This window comes from Nerophis lumbriciformis, linkage group LG16 (assembly GCF_033978685.3).
Source record: "Nerophis lumbriciformis linkage group LG16, RoL_Nlum_v2.1, whole genome shotgun sequence".
Taxonomy (NCBI): Eukaryota; Metazoa; Chordata; class Actinopteri; order Syngnathiformes; family Syngnathidae; genus Nerophis; species Nerophis lumbriciformis.
In genome coordinates, this window is record NC_084563.2 from 25,702,659 (window position 1) to 25,721,514 (window position 18,856).

At 43.7% G+C, this 18,856-nt stretch overlaps 1 protein-coding gene across 15 annotated transcripts in view; it reads right to left on the reverse strand.

Moving 5' to 3' along the window:
• Positions 1-18,856, reverse strand: part of prom1a (prominin 1a) — a 224,551-nt gene that overhangs the window by 170,498 nt on the left and 35,197 nt on the right. The gene's annotated exons all lie outside the window — the stretch shown is intronic.

An 18,856-nucleotide genomic window follows, 5' to 3' on the forward strand; every position in this document is an offset into this window, starting at 1 on the left:
GAAATCTGGGAATTTTTTTTCAGAATTGTTGAAGTAAACCACACAATTCCTGGACAGGCTGAATATTTTGAAGTTAGAACGTTTGAATCAGATATAAAATGTGGGAATTGTGGAACTTTGAAAAATGTCCTATCGATTTCAAAGGGAATTTCATGGAAATTTGGGAATTTCGGGAAAAGTGGGAATTTTTGTGAAAATGTTAAACGATTTGATTGTTGTGAATGAGTTGAAATGGTTGGTGTTGGAATTTTTCAAAACGGTCGAGAAATGTTGAAGTAAAATTTTTGATTGAGAAATAGTATTAAGGAATCCCAGGAATTTCGGGAAAACTAGGAATTTTTCCAGTAAAAAAAACAACCTTGTTATTTGTCCTGATTAAGTGGAATGTTTGAACAGTGGAACGGTTGAAGTGGGTTGAAAAATGTGGAAGGAGTAGTCGCCAGAAAGAAGGGTCAAAAAAGGGTTTGAAAAAAAGGGAATTCTGGGAAATTTTTTGAACTTGGAAAAATGACAGTTTGAATTTCCAGGATGGTGGAATGTGTTGAAGGTGGAATGGTTTGAATGGGTTGAAAAATGTGGAAATGGTGGAAGTTTGAAAAATGGCCAGTTCATTTTGAATGGGAAAAATGTCCTGGAAAACCTGGAATTCTGAGAAATCTGGGAATTTTTTTTAGAATTGTTGAAGTAAACCACACAATTCCTGGACAGGCTGAATATTTTGAAGTTGGAACGTTTGAATCAGATGTAAAATGTGGGAATTGTGGAACTTTGAAAAATATCCCATTGATTTCAATGGGAATTTCATGGATATTTGGGAATTTCGGGAAAGGCGGGAATTTTTAGGAAAATGTTAAACGATTTGACTGTTGTGAATGAGTTGAAATGGTTGGTGTTGGTCGAGAAATGTTGAAGTAACGTTTTTAATTGAGAAATAGCATTAATGAATTCCAGGAATTTCGGGAAAACCAGGAATTTTTCCAGTAAAAAAAACAAGAGTGCTCAGAGAGGTTTAAGGACTGAAGTTGATCCGCTGGTCTTAGAAGTTCAGCTCAAAAGGCAGAAAGTGAAGAAGAAGAAGAAGAAGAAGAAGAAAGATGTGGAACAAGTTGACACAAGGATGAAGAGCAGCAGCAAGGTAAGGAAGGACACACGAACAAGGAGAGAGAGAGAGAGAAAGAAACACAAAGTGGTTAGAAGACTGTGATAGCAGCCAAACACTAAGCTCCCTGCTAACAGGCTTAGTGAGCAGAGTAGGAAAATATATATGTAAGTAAGACACACTTCCACACCACTACATGACACATTTCCACACCACTACACACACTTCCACACCACTACAAGACACATTTCCACACCACTACATGACACATTTCCACACCACTACACACACTTCCACACCACTACAAGACACATTTCCACACCACTACATGACACACTTGCACACCACTACTACACACACTTCCACACCACTACACACACTTCCACACCACTACATGAAACACTTGCACACCACTACTACACACACTTACACACCACTACTACAAACACTTCCACACCACTACTACACACACTTGCACACCACGACATGACACATTTCCACACCACTAGATGACACACTTCCATACCACTACTACACACACTTCCACACGACACACTTACACACCACTACACACACGTCCACACCACTACATGACATACTTGCACACCACTATTGTACACAGTTCCACACCACTACATGACACACTTGCACACCACTACTACACACACTTCCACACCACTACACACACTTGCACACCACGACATGACACATTTCCACACCACTAGATGACACACTTCCACACCACTACTACACACACTTCCACACTTCCACACCACTACACACACTTCCACACCACTATATGACACACTTGCACACCACTACTACACACACTTCCACACCACTATTACACGACACACTTCCACACCACTACTACACGACACACCACTACTATACACACTTCTACACCACTACTACAAACACTTCCACACCACTACTACACACACTTGCACACCACTACTACACGACACACTTTCACACAACTACTACACGACACACTTCCACCCCGATAATACACGACTCACTTCCACACCACTACGACACCACGCACTTCCACACCACTACTACACAACACACTTCCACACCACTACTACACAGCACACTTCCACACGACACACTTCCACACCACTGCTACACACTTCCACACCACTGCTACTACACACACTTCCACACCACTACACGACACACTTGCACACCACAACTAGACACACTTTCACACCACTACTACACCACGCACTTTCACACCACTACTACACCACGCACTTTCACACCACTACTACACCACACACTTCCACACCACTACTACACAACACACTTCCACACCACTACTACACAGCACACTTCCACACGACACACTTCCACACCACTGCTACACACTTCCACACCACTGCTACTACACACACTTCCACACCACTACACGACACACTTGCACACCACAACTAGACACACTTTCACACCACTACTACACCACGCACTTTCACACCACTACTACACCACGCACTTTCACACCACTACTACACCACACACTTTCACACCACTACTACACCACGCACTTTCACACCACAACTACACGACACACTTCCACACCACTACTACACACTTCCACACCACTGCTACTACACACACTTCCACACCACTACACGACACACTTGCACACCACAACTAGACACACTTCCACACCACGCACTTTCACACCACTACTACACCACGCACTTTCACACCACTACTACACCACGCACTTTCACACCACACACTTTCACACCACTACTACACCACGCACTTTCACACCACTACTACACCACGCACTTTCACACCACTACTACACCACGCACTTTCACACCACACACTTTCACACCACTACGACACGACGCACTTCCACACCACTACTACACAAACACTTGCACACCGCTACTACACACACTCGCACACCGCTACTACACACACTCGCACACCGCTACTACACACTCGCACACCGCTACTACACACTCGCACACCGCTACTACGCACACTCGCACACCGCTACTACGCACACTCGCACACCGCTACTACGCACACTCGCACACCGCTACTACGCACACTTCCACACCACTACTACACACACTTGCACACCACTAATACACACTCTTGCACACCACTAATACACACACTTGCACACCACTAATACACACACTTACACACCACTAATACACGACACACTTCCACACCACTACTACACGACACACTTCCACACCACTGCACGACACACTTGCACACCACAACTAGACACACTTCCACACCACTACTACACCACGCACTTTCACACCACTACTACACCACACACTTGCACACCACTAATACACACACTTGCACACCACTAATACACACACTTGCACACCACTAATACACACACTTGCACATCACTATTACACACACTTCCACACCACTACTACACACACTTGCACACCACTACTACACACACTTGCACACCACTACTACACACACTTGCACACCACTAATACACACACTTCTACACTACTACTACACACACTTCCACACCACTACACTACATTCATTTGCAAGGCAACAAAGCAACACTGCCTGCTGGGGTTTATCACACACTTGCACACCACTAATACACACACTTGCACACCACTAATACACACACTTGACCACCACTACTACACACACTTCCACACCACTACTATACGACACACTTCCACACCACTACTACACTTCCACACCACTACTATACACACTTCTACACCACTACTACAAACACTTCCACACCACTACTACACACACTTGCACACCACTACATGACACATTTCCACACCACTAGATGACACACTTCCACACCACTACACATTCGTCCACACCACTACATGACACACTTCCACACCACTACATGACACACTTCCACACCACTACTACACACACTTCCACACCACTACTACACGACACACTTCCACACCACTGCTACTACACACACTTCCACACCACTACACGACACACTTCCACACCACTACTACACCACGCACTTTCACACCACTACTACACCACGCACTTTCACACCACACACTTTCACACCACTACTACACCACACACTTTCACACCACTACTACACCACGCACTTTCACACCACTACGACACGACACACTTCCCCACCACTACTACACAAACACTTGCACACCGCTACTACACACACTCACACACCGCTACTACACACTCGCACACCGCTACTACACACACTCGCACACCGCTACTACACACTCGCACACCGCTACTACGCACACTCGCACACCGCTACTACGCACACTCGCACACCGCTACTACGCACACTCGCACACCGCTACTACGCACACTTTCACACCGCTACTACACACACTTGCACACCACTAATACACACACTTGCACACCACTAATACACACACTTGCACACCGCTAATACACACACTTGCACACCGCTAATACACACACTTGCACATCGCTACTACACACACTTCCACACCACTACTACACACACTTGCACACCACTACTACACACACTTGCACACCACTACTTTATTAATGAATTCTCAGAGTTCGTTGCTGATCTAGTGACGCACGCAGACAATATAATCATAATGGGGGACTTTAATATCCATATGAATACCCCATCGGACCCTCAGTGCGTGGCGCTCCAGACTATAATTGATAGCTGTGGTCTTACACAAATAATAAATGAACCTACGCATCGCAACGGCAATACGATAGATCTAGTGCTGGTCAGGGGTGTCACCACCTCCAAAGTTATGGTACTCCCGTATACTAAAGTAATGTCCGATCATTACCTTATAAAATTCGAAGTTCTGACTCATTGTCAACAAACTAATAATAATAATAACTGCTATAGCAGCCGCAACATTAATACCGCCACAACGATGACTCTTGCTGACCTACTGCCTTCGGTAATGGCACCATTCCCAAATTATGTCGACTCTATTGATAACCTCACTAACAACTTTGACAATGCCCTGCGCAAAACCATTGATAGTATAGCACCGCTAAAACAAAAAAGGGCCCCTAAAAGGCGCACCCCATGGTTTACAGAGGAAACCAGAGCTCATAAATGATCATGTAGAAAGTTGGAACGCAAATGGCGCGCGACCAAGCTTGAGGTTTTCCATCAAGCATGGAGTGATAGTTTAATATCGTATAAACGCATGCTTACCTTAGCTAAAGCTAAATATTACTCAAATCTCATCCGCCTCAACAAAAACGACCCTACATTTTTGTTTAGTACAGTAGCATCGCTAACCCAACAAGGGACTCCTCCCAATAGCTCCACCCACTCGGCAGATGACTTTATGAATTTCTTTAATAAGAAAATTGAACTCATTAGAAAGGAGATTAAAGACAACGCATCCCAGCTACAACTGGGTTCTATGAACACAGATACAACTGTATCTACGACGGATACTGCAATACAAAATAGTCTCTCTCTTTTTGATGAAATAACATTAGAGGAACTATTACAGCGTGTAAGTGGGATAAAACAAACAACACGTTTACTTGACCCACTTCCTGGGAAACTTATCAAGGAGCTTTTTGTATTATTAGGTCCATCAGTGCTAAATATTATAAACTTATCACTTTCCTCTGGCACTGTTCCCCTAGCATTCAAGAAAGCGGTTATTCATCCTCTGCTCAAAAGACCTAACCTTGATCCTGACCTCATGGTAAACTACCGACCGGTGTCCCACCTTCCCTTTATTTCGAAAATCCTCGAAAAAATTGTCGCACAGCAGCTAAATGAACCCTTAGTGTCTAACAATCTCTGTGAACCTTTTCAATCCGGTTTCAGGGCAAATCACTCTACGGAGACAGCCCTCGCAAAAATGACTAATGATCTACTGCTAACGATGGATTCTGATGCGTCATCTATGTTGCTGCTTCTTGATCTTAGCGCTGCTTTCGATACCGTCGATCATAATATTTTATTAGAGCGTATCAAAACACGTATTGGTATGTCAGACTTAGCTTTGTCGTGGTTTAACTCTTATCTTACTGACAGGATGCAATGTGTCTCCCATAATAATGTGACCTCGGACTATGTTAAGGTAACGTGCGGAGTTCCTCAGGGTTCGGTTCTTGGCCCTGCACTCTTTAGTATTTACATGTTGCCGCTAGGCGACATCATACGCAAATACGGTGTTAGCTTTCATTGTTATGCTGATGACACCCAACTCTACATGCCCCTAAAGCTGACCAACAAGCCGGATTGTAGTCAGCTGGAGGCGTGTCTTAATGAAATTAAACAATGGATGTCCGCTAACTTCTTGCAACTCAACGCCAAGAAAACGGAAATGCTGATTATCGGTCCTGCTAAACACCGACATTTATTTAATAATACCACCTTAACATTTGACAACCAAACAATTACACAAGGCGAATCAGTAAAGAATCTGGGTATTATCTTCGACCCAACTCTCTCGTTTGAATCACACATTAAGAGTGTTACTAAAACGGCCTTCTTTCATCTCCGTAATATCGCTAAAATTCGTTCTATTTTATCCACTAGCGACGCTGAGATCATTATTCATGCGTTCGTTACGTCTCGTCTCGACTACTGTAACGTATTATTTTCGGGTCTCCCTATGTCTAGCATTAAAAAATTACAGTTGGTACAAAATGCGGCTGCTAGACTTTTGACAAGAACAAGAAAGTTTGATCATATTACGCCTATACTGGCTCACCTGCACTGGCTTCCTGTGCACTTAAGATGTGACTTTAAGGTTTTACTACTTACGTATAAAATACTACACGGTCTAGCTCCGTCCTATCTTGTCGATTGCATTGTACCATATGTCCCGGCAAGAAATCTGCGTTCAAAGAACTCCGGCTTATTAGTGATTCCCAGAGCCCAAAAAAAGTCTGCGGGCTATAGAGCGTTTTCTATTCGGGCTCCAGTACTATGGAATGCCCTCCCGGTAACAATTAGAGATGCTACCTCAGTAGAAGCATTTAAGTCCCATCTTAAAACTCATTTGTATACTCTAGCCTTTAAATAGCCCCCCTGTTAGACCAGTTGATCTGCCGTTTCTTTTCTTTTCTCCTCTGCTCCCCTTTTCCTTGAGGGGGGGGGGCACAGGTCCGGTGGCCATGGATGAAGTGCTGGCTGTCCAGAGTCGGGACCCGGGGTGGACCGCTCGCCTGTGCATCGGCTGGGAACATCTCTGCGCTGCTGACCCGTCTCCGCTCGGGATGGTGTCCTGCTGGCCCCACTATGGACTGGACTCTTACTATTATGTTGGATCCACTATGGACTGGACTCTCACAATATTATGTCAGACCCACTCGACATCCATTGCTTTCGGTCTCCCCTAGAGGGGGGGGGGTTACCCACATATGCGGTCCTCTCCAAGGTTTCTCATAGTCATTCACATCGACGTCCCACTGGGGTGAGTTTTTCCTTGCCCGTGTGTGGGCTTTGTGCCGAGGATGTCGTTGTGGCTTGTGCAGCCCTTTGAGACACTTGTGATTTAGGGCTATATAAATAAAGATTGATTGATTGATTGATTGATTGACTACTACACACACTTGCACACCACTACTACACACACTTGCACACCACTAATACACACACTTCTACACTACTACTACTACACACACTTCCACACCACTACACTACATTCATTTGCAAGGCAACAAAGCAACACTGCCTGCTGGGGTTTATCACTGGTGTCACACACTCATATGGAACTATCAGGATGTAGATCCTGTTGGAATTGTGGAAACGTTCTGCTGTCATTAAACCAGATGCTACTGTCCTAATCTTTATCTACTGTATTTTTTGGACTACAAGGAACGCATAAAATCCTTTCATTTCCTCAAAACTCGACAGTGCACCTTATATCACACATAAGAGATACGTGTAGACTGCAAGATGACGCCAGTTAACAACACCAAAACTTTAAATGTTCCATTGAGAATATAGAACATTACACACGGCACTCAAAAATCTGTCAAAATGTTTTAGCATGACTTTGATAAGCTATGAAGCCATATCGCTTGATGGATTGTCAGAGCATTACAGCTACCATAGTCAGACGTACTGTGCTTCAACATAGGAGTATTATTATGGTGTGTATATAAGGTAAGACATTATCTGGCGTTTTGTTTCGCAATATTAGGCAAAAGCAACTTTTCTTACCTTCTGGTAACTGCTGTTGTGCATTTGGGATCTGCATAAGTCCTGTGAATTTGCGAGGGTCTGCCATTGTAGTCAACGCTGTACTTGATAAGCTTCTTATTTTTCTCTATCTTCTTGTTATGGGACATTCATCCTCCGCTGTTGCCATTTCTAATATAAAGTAGTGTAAAGTTCTTACTTTTATATGTCAGTAAACTCGCCATGAAAGCACTAAAACATACCGGTGTAGTGAGTTTACATTATTCACCCAAGGAACTTTAGTTGTTAGAGCGTTCCGGTGGGACGGTTTTTCACGGGACACATTGCTGCTCCGTTATGGATTGAAGTAAAGTCTGAATGTCATTAAAACAGCGCCATCTTTTGACACTTCTTCCACTCCTGTCGTTGCACGCTACACCGCTACAATAATTAATTATGTGGAAAATGGTGTTAGAAATAGGATGGTTGGCTATGCGGCTATTTGTGGACGGTCAATGTGAATGGAGACAGTGGACAGTGTTTAATACATAGCAAGTTGAGGGTGGTCAATGTATGTGATAAATGGCGTCAGAAATGGGATCAGGCAGTGTAACGCAGACTGCCTTCACAGACGTTGTGTATGCAAGTTAGCTACCATGTCAACTATTAGTGGCAGTGGCATCTTCGGGTTGAAGGCATTCATCTTTTGTGAAAAATGGTGTCAGAAGTAGGATTGTCAGCAGTCAGATCACCTCTGGTGTGTTTGTTTGGACGGATCTTCAAGGATGGGTGACGGCATGATGACTGATGGGTGAGGTGGTAGGAAGATTGAAACGGGGCAGAAGCAACGGATCGAAGTAGCGTGAAAATGGCGTCAGGAGTTTAGCTGTGAGGTGTTCCGGGGGCATGCCAAAAGGGAAGCAGAGCGGCTCCAGGCCTATAAACACAACACTACACCCTGGACTATGGGCATATGCACCCACCCCACGCCTTCACCACAGCTTGATTCCCCTGAGGGGCGATGGACGGCTGAGTAGCGCTCATACAGCTGCAGCCGGCCTCCGTAGCTCCCACTCCCTCCCCTCTGTTGCAAGTTTTGTTGATTCTATGTAACTTGTTTGTGTGTGCTATGAGTATGAGTTTTTTTCCCTTGGCCTCAGTCTGGACCCCCTCCCTGGAGTCCAGCCTTTGACTGAATATTTAGTTTTTTTACTTCACAGTGTGGAATGAACACCTTCACACGTCAGGACCTAGTCACCATAGAACCTGAAACTATGGAGAGACAATCTGGCTTGACTTCACTCCCTCACACACACTAAATATCATTGTATTTATTAGTGTGCATGCTTGACATGTTCTCCAGATGCCAAGGAAACTCACGTGCGCAGCTGCGAGTGCGCTTGAGCGGCCACATAAGCATCCGGAAACATCTCACGTGCATCCAGGCCGCTGCCTCATGCCCGGACTGTGGCTGCAGTGGCATGTTAGCCACATGACAGCCTCCCTTCTCCACTGGGAATCACATTGATGGATGGAGGACAGACACACACACACACACACACACACACACACACACACACACACACACACACACACACACACACACACACACACACACACACACACACACACACACACACACACACACAGAGGGGTGTGGGAGAACGAGGGCTAGAGACTGCTGTCAGTCCACTAAGCTCAAATCTGATGAAATCAATAGATTGTGTGAGGTGACTAGCAGTGACGTTCACATCACACACGTCGCTTCCTTCTGCGGACCGATCCGCCTCAGGCGTGACACGCTGAAACGAGGCATAAAAGACCGAACTGAACTGAAGGTAGGAGTCGCTGCTCTCAACTCGAAGCTAGAAGATCATCCAGCAGCAGAACCACGTACTGATTGACAAGACAATCCACAGGGGGGAAAAAAGGGACAAGAAAAGACTGCATGAGTTCTGCCGGCAGTGGGGAGCTGTGGTTTAATAAGGGTAAACAGGAGCATGACAGTTTTCCAACATGACAACATGTCACCTCCGAGATAAATCCTGTGGAGGAAGCTTAAGCTGAGGTATACAATACTAAAGGGTCTAGCTCCATCCTAACTTGCTGATTGTATTGTACCATATGTCCCAGCCTTCTAAGAACTCCGGCTTATCAGTGATTCCCAGAGCCCAGAAAAAGTTTAAAGTGTTTTCTATTGGGGCTCCAGTACTCTGGAATGTTCTACCGGTAACAGTTAGAGATGCTACCTCAGTCACATCTTGAAACTCATTTGTATACTCTAGACTTTAAATAGACTTTTTAGACCAGTTGATCTGCCATCTTTCTTTTCTGCTCTGCCCCCCTCTGCTGCGTGGAGAGGTTATCAGGTGACCACAGATGACGCGCTAGCAAACAGTCGGGACCCGGGGTGGACCACTCATCTGTGCATCAGTTGATGACGTCTCTGCGCTGCTGACTTGTCTCCATTCAAGATGATCCCGTGCTGGCCCCACTATGAACTGGACTCTCACTATTATGTTAGATCCACTATGGACTGGACTCTCACACTATTAACTAGATCCACTATGGACTGGACTTTCACACTATTAACTAGATCCACTATGGACTGGATTCTCACACTATTAACTAGATCCACTATGGACTGGACTCTCACACTATTAACTAGATCCACTCGGCATCCATTGCACTGGTCGCCCGGGGGAGGGCGCCCCACATCTGCTGTCCCCTCCAAAGGTTTCTCATTGTATCCCATTGGGTTGAGTTTTTTCTTGCCCTGATGTGGGATCTGAGCCGAGGATGTCCTTGTGGCTTGTGCAGCCCTTTGAGACACTTGTGATTAAGGGCTATATAAATAAACTTTGATTGAAGGTGGAAAACAATGACATGGCCAAGTAGGACACCTCCAGACCTGAACCCATCTGAAACAGAAGCCTGGTGGCTCCTCTTGATGTGAAGGAGTAGCGGCTCTCCTCTAAGGGTGAGTTCAGCCACCCTATAAATGAAACCCATATCAGCTGCGAAGTCACTACCCAAAACCTGTGATCATAGGTGAAGGCAGGAACAAGAGATCGACCGGTTAATCAAGAGCTTTGCCTTCTGGCTCAGCTCTTTCTTCACCGGGACGGTCTGCTACAGCGACCACATTACTGCAGATGTTGTCAAGATGCATACAAATCTGGAGGCTGCAATCCACCCTTTTCTGACTGAGAACCACAGCTTTTGATTTGGAAGTGTTGAGTTTCATCCCAGAAAGTTCTCACTCAGCTGCTGATGAAGGACCATCCATCCATCCATCCATCTTCTTCCGCTTGTCCGAGGTCAGGTCGGGGGGGCAGCAGCCTGAGCTGGGAAGCCCAGACTTCCCTCTCCCCAGCCACTTTGTCCAGCTCCTCCCGGGGGATCCCGAGGCGTTCCCAGGCCAGCCGGGAGACATAGCCTTCCCAACGTGTCCTGGGTCTTCCTTGTGGCCTCCTACCAGTCGGAAGTGCCCTAAACACCTCCCTCGGGAGGCGTTCGGGTGGCATTCTGACCAGATGCCCGAACCACCTCATCTGGCTCCTCTCGATGTGGAGGATCAGCGGCTTTACTTTGAGCTCCTCCCGGATGACAGATCTTCTCACCCTATCTCTAAGGGAGAGCCCCGCTACCCGGCGGAGGAAACTCCTTTCGGCCGCTTGTACACGTAATCTTGTCCTTTCAGTCATAACCCAAAGCTCATGACCATAGGTGAGAATGGGAATGTAGATCGCCCAGTAAATTGAGAGCTTTGCCTTCCAGCTCCGCTCCTTATTCACCACAACAGATCGATACAATGTCCGCATTACTGAAGACGCCGCACCAATCCGCCAGTCGATCTCACGATCCACTCTTCCCTCACTCGTGAACAAGACTCCGAGGTACTTGAACTCCTCCACTTGGGGCAAGATCTCCTCCCAAACCCGGAGATGGCACTCCATCCTTTTCCAGGCAAGAACCATGATGATAAAAGACCATAAGGCTCAAATAACAGACGAGATCTTAAGCAGCGTACACACATTGCCGATTTGGATGGTGGTCCATAATGCAGCGTTTCTCAAATCGCCAGGAACTGCGTCCAATTGGCGCGGTGATACCATGGATCTACCTGAAAGGGCGTTGAGTCCTCTACCCTCTACGTCGCATGAACCACAGTGCCTTCGTGTAGTTCCTTGATAAGCCGTGTTTAACTCCACCATACCTTGTGCATGTGATGAAGGTTGGTAGGAAAATGTGACTGATGGATAATGGCGCTGTTAACCCGGTATTCACAGTCTGTGGTTGAACACAGCCTACTGCCGTACCAGTATGAACCGCCATCTAAACTCTAAACATTAAAGTGGACACCTTCAACACCTTGGCTGCACCTTTAAATTCTGTACCAATAAAATTATGAACAGACTTGATTACCAGGAGCAGCTTTGGTGGTAGTGTTGGTTATGGAGTTTGGTACGTTTATTAGCAGGGCAAGGCATGTTTATTTATAGAGCACAAGTCGTACGCAAGAAAATTCAATGTACTACTGGGTACTGATTCACGTAAAATCACACACAGCGAAGCGTTTCTGGGTGTTGTTGATGAATGGCTTTGACTTTGCATAGTAGAGTTTTAACTTGCATTTACAGATGTTGCGACAAACTTTAGTTACTGACTGTGTGTGTGTGTGTGTGTGTTTTGCTCCACAGCACTTTACAAACACAAGGAACTATACTGCAATTAATTTACAGCTGACGTAAATACGTCCGTTTACGTGTCTTGCGTCTGAGTGTCGGGGGGAAAATGCACCTCTGAAGGGGGGAAAAAGGTCATAGTGATCCAGTGTCACAGGAAAAAACAGCAACACGGCGCTCTGTAAACTGTCTAGTACCCGCACTCTTTACGTGGCTTGGCATTGTCTTGCTAAAATAAGCAGGGGCGTCCATGATAACGTTGCTTGGATGGCAGCATATGTTGCTCCAAAACCTGTATGTACCTTTCAGCATTAATGGTGCCTTCACAGATGTGTAAGTTACCCATGCCTTGGGCACTAATACACCCCCATACCATCACACATACTGGCTTTTCAACTTCGCACCTACAACAGTCCGGATGGTTATTTTCCTCTTTGGTCCGGAGGACAACAGGTCCACAGTTTCCAAAAAACTATTTGAAATGTGGACTCGTCAGACTACAGAACACATTTCCACTTTGCATCAGTCCGTCTTAGATTAGCTCGGGTCCAGCAAAGCCGGCTGTGTTTCTGGGTGTTGTTGATAAATGGCTGTGGCTTTGCATAGTAGAGTTTTAACTTGTAGCGACCAACTGTAGTTACTGACAGTGGTTTTCTGAAGTGTTCCTGAGCCCATGTGGTGATATCCTTTACACACTGATGTCGCTTTTTGATGCAGTACCGCCTAAGGGAACGAAGGTCTGTAATATCATGGCTTACGTGCAGTGATTTCTTCAGATTTTATGAACATTTTGATGATATTACGGAGCGTAGATGGTGAAATCCCTAAATTCCTTGCAATAGCTGGTTGAGAAATGTTGTTCTTAAACAATTTGCTCAGGCATTTGTTGATAAAGTGGCGACCCTCGCCCCGTCCTTATTTGTGAACGACTGAGCATTTCATGGAAGCTGCTTTTATACCCAATCATGGCACCCACCTGTCCCAAGTTAGCCTATTCACCTGTGGGATGTTCCAAATAAGTCTTTGATGAGCATTCCTCAACTTTCTCAGTCTTTTTTGCGACTTGTGCCAGCTTTTTTGGAAACATGTTGCAGGCATCAAATTCCAAATGAGCTAATAGGGCTTCACTGTTTTTGGGGTTTGTACAAGAACTGAATGAATGTACAGGACCCTTAGTGAGTGTAGGAGAGGTCACGTGGTTAGCGCGCCATACAAGGAAAGAGGTTTTCACGGTGAAGATGAGTCAGGCCCGTTTAGCGTAGTCATCTGGGAGGCTGGCAGGTCTGCTGCCATCTCCACCACAGAGTGGACTCACTAGAAACAGGAAGAGAACGCAGCATCCGCCAATGAAGCGGAACAAAGGAACCAGAGAACGCATGAGTTGCCAGCCGCTCGCATCTTCCGCTTCTCCTCCGCTTGACCCAAATATGAGGACGCCCCCCCCCCCTCAACCCCCATGAGACACCACACCCGGGGAAGTGGCCGATCTTTCACTCAGCATCCTTTAATTCCCTCGGCTTGTTTATATGAGACATGGCTTCTTCTCGACTCCATCCAGCTCACTTTGGAGTTGAAGCAGACATCATTGCAACGTTTCAATTTGATGGCAGGATGGAATTAACGTTCTCATGGGCGGTAGAAATACATAATACTCGATTTTTGTATATTAAAATTCCTGTATCCCTTCAACAGATCATTGTTGGACTCAACTCTTGAAAAAACACAAGCAATTCAGATTTTTTTTTTTTTTTTACAAAAAACAAAAGCAGTGAAGTTGTCACGTTGTGTAAATGGTAAATAAAAAGAGAATACAAGGATTTGCAAATCCTTTTCAACTTATATTCAATTGAATAGACTGCAAAGACAAGATATTTCATGTTCACACTGAGAAACATTTAAAAAAAAAAAATCATTAACTTAGAATTTAATGGCAGCAACACATTGCAAAAAAGGCATTTTTAAAACTGTGCTACATGACCTTTCCTTTTAACAACACTCAGTAAAGGTTTGGGAACTGAGAGACACATTTTTGAAGTGGAATTCCTTCCCATTCTTGCTTGATGTACAGCTTAAGTTGTCAACAGTCTCCCTTCTCATATTTTAGCCTTCATATTGCACCACACATTTTCAATGTCTGGACTACAGGCAGGCCAGTCTAGTACCCGCACTCTTTTACTACGAAGCCACGCTGTTGTAACACGTGGCTTGGCATTGTCTTGCTGAAATAAGCAGGGGCGTCCATGATAACGTTGCTTGGATGGCAACATATGTTGCTCCAAAACATGTATGTACCTTTCAGCATTAATGGTGCCTTCACAGATGTGTAAGTTACCCATGCCTTGGGCACTAATACACCCCCATACCATCACACATGCTGCCTTTTACACTTTGTGCCTAGAACAGTCCGGATGGTTCTTTTCCTCTTTGGTCCTGAGGACACGACGTCCACAGTTTCCAAAAACAATTTGAAATGTGTACTCGTCAGACCACAGAACACCTTTACAATTTGCATCAGTCCATCTTAGATGAGCTCGGGCCCAGCAAAGCATTTCTGGGTGTTGTTGATGAATGGCTTTGGCTTTGTATCGTAGAGTTTTAACTTGAACCTACAGATGTTGCGACCAACTATAGTTACTGACAGTGGTTTTCTGAAGTGTTCCTGAGCCCAAGTGGTGATATCCTTTACACACTGATGTGGCTTTTTGATGCAGTACCGCTTCTCTTATGTGTGACTGCCATCATATTGCAGTCTACACATATATCTTATGTGTGACTGCCATCATATTGCAGTTTACACGTATCTCTTATGTGTGACTGCCATCATATTGCAGTCTACACGTATCTCTTATGTGTGACTGCCATCATATTGCAGTCTACACGTATCTCTTATGTGTGACTGCCATCATAATGCAGTCTACATGTATCTCTTATGTGTGCCTGGCATTATAATGCATGCTACACGTATCTCTTATGTGTGACTGCCATCATATTGCAGTCTACATGTATCTCTTATGTGTGACTGCCATCATTTTGCAGTCTACACGTATCTCTTATGTGTGACTGCCATCATAATGCAGTCTACACGTATCTCTTGTGTGTGACTGCCATCATATTGCAGTCTACATGTATCTTATGTGTGACTGCCATCATAATGCAGTTTACAGGTATCTCGTATGTGTAACTGCCATAGTATTGCAGTTTACATGTATCTCTTGTGTGTGACAGCCATCATATTGTAGTCTACACATGTCTCTTATGTGTGATTGCCATCATATTGCAGTCTACATGTATCTCTTATGTGTGACTGCCATCATATTGCAGTCTACACGTATCTCTTATGTGTGACTGCCATCATATTGCAGTCTACACATGTATCTCTTATGTGTGACTGCCATCATATTGCAGTCTACACATATCTCTTGTGTGACTGCCATCATATTGTAGTCTACAACGTATCTCTTGTGTGACTGCCATCTACTGGTCACACTTATCATTACACAATGTACCAAATAAAATAGCTTAGAGGTCGGTAAGCACAACCAAAATTATTCCATAAATTAGGCACACCGGGTTATAAGGCGCATTGTCGAGTTTTGAGAAAATGGGGGTGGAGCATGGCCAGAGACAGGAGCAGACCCAACAAAGCAACCAAGAGAGCCGACTCCACCCTCTATATTGTCATGACTGCCACAGGTGGTGGAAAGGTGTATTACAACTGAGCGTGACTGTGGCCCGCACTGAGAAACATGTTTTGGCGGCTGAACAAATTCCCAAATTTCCATGAAATTACCATTGAAGTAGATGGGACATTTTTTAAAGTTTCCTCCATTTCAAACTGTTCCAACTCCAAAATATTCAGCCTGTTTAAAATTGTGTGCTCTCCTTCAACAGTTTTAAAAAAATTCCTGGATTTCCAAGAATTCCCACTTTTCAGGGACATGTTTCCCATTCGAAATGAATTATCCATTCTTCAAACTTCCACAATTTCCAAATTTTTCAACCGATTCAAACCATTCCAACATCAAAATATCCCACTCATCCTGGAAATTCTAACTATCATTTTTCCAAGTTCAAAAAGATTCCAGTAATTCCCAGAATTCCCTATATTTCAAACCCTTTTTTGACCCTTTTCTGTCGACTACTCTTTTCAACCCACTTCAAGCGTTCCACCATCTAAAAACATTCCTCTTAATCAGGACAAACAACAAAGTTGTTTTTTGAACTGGAAAAATTCCCGGTTTTCCCGAAATTCCGTAATACCATTTCTCAATTAAAAATGTTACTACTTCAACACTTCTCGATTGATTTGAAAAATTCCAACACCAACCATTTCAACTTATTCAGAACATTCAAGTCTTTTAACATTTTCCCAAAAATTCCTGGATTTCCAATAATTCTCATTTTTAAGGATATTTTCCCCATTCAAAATGAATTGTCCATTATATAAACTTCCACAATTCCCACATTCTTCAACCTATTCAAACCATTCCACCTTCAACACATTCGATTCATCCTGGAAATTCAAACAACCATTTTTACATGTTCAACAAATTTCCAGGAATGTGATGACTCATTTCATATTTTTCAACCCATTTCAAGCGTTCCACTGTCAAAACATTTCTCTTCGTCAGGACAAAAAACAAGTGGCTTTAAGGACTTGAAAAATTCCCAGTTTTCCCAAAGTTCCATAATACCATTTTTCATTTAAAAACTGTTACTACTTCAACATTTCTTGACAGATTTAAACAATTCCAACACCAACCAATTCAGCTCATTCATGCTCCTAATCAATTTTAAAAAATTCCCGCTTTTCCAAAATTCCCAAATTTCCAGGAAGTCCCCATTGAAATGAATGGGACATTTTTCCAAGTCGCACAATTGCCACATTTTTCAACCGATTCAAACCATTCCAACTTCAACACATTCAATTCATCCTGGAAATTCAGACAACCATTTTCCACGTTCAACAAATTTCCAGGAATTCCTTTTTTTTTTTTTTTATAACCTTATTTCCAACATTTTTTAATGTGATGACTCCTTTCACATTTTTCAACCCATTTCAAGTGTTCCACTGTCAAAACATTCCTCTTAGTCAGGACAAAAAAACAAGTTGCTTTAAGGACTTGAAAAATTCCCGGTTTTCCCAAAGTTACTTAATACCATTTTTCAATTAAAAACTGTTACTACTTCAACATTTCTTGACAGATTTAAACAATTCCAACACCAACCAATTCAGCTCATTCATGCTCCTAATCAATTTAAAAAAATTCCCGCATTTCCAAAATTCCCAAATTTCCAGGAAATTCCCATTGAAATGAATGGGACATTTTTCCAAGTCGCCACATTTTTCAACCTATTCAAACCATTCCACCTTCAACACATTCAATTCATCCTGGAAATTCAAACAACCATTTTTACACATTCAACAAATTTCCAGGAATTCCTTTTTTTTTTTTAAACCTTATTTCCAACCTTTTTTAGTGTGATAACTCCTTTCACATGTTTCAACCCATTTCAACCGTTCCACTGTCAAAACATTCCTCTCAGTCAGGACAAAAAAAATAAGTTGGTTTAAGGACTCGAAAAATTCTCGGTTTTCCCAAAGTTCCATAATACCATTTTTCAATTAAAAATGTTACTACTTCAACATTTCTCGATTGATTTGAAAAATTCCAACACTAACCATTTCAACTTATTCAGAACATTCAAGTCTTTTAATATTTTCCCAAAAATTCCCGGATTTCCAATAATTCCCATTTTTAAGGATACTTTCCCAATTCAAAATGAATTATCCATTTTTCAAACTTCCACAATTCCCACATTCTTCAACCTATTCAAACCATTCCACCTTCAACACATTCAATTCATCCTGGAAATTCAAACAACCATTTTTCCACGTTCAACAAATTTCCAGGAATTCCTTCTTTTTTTTATATAACCTTA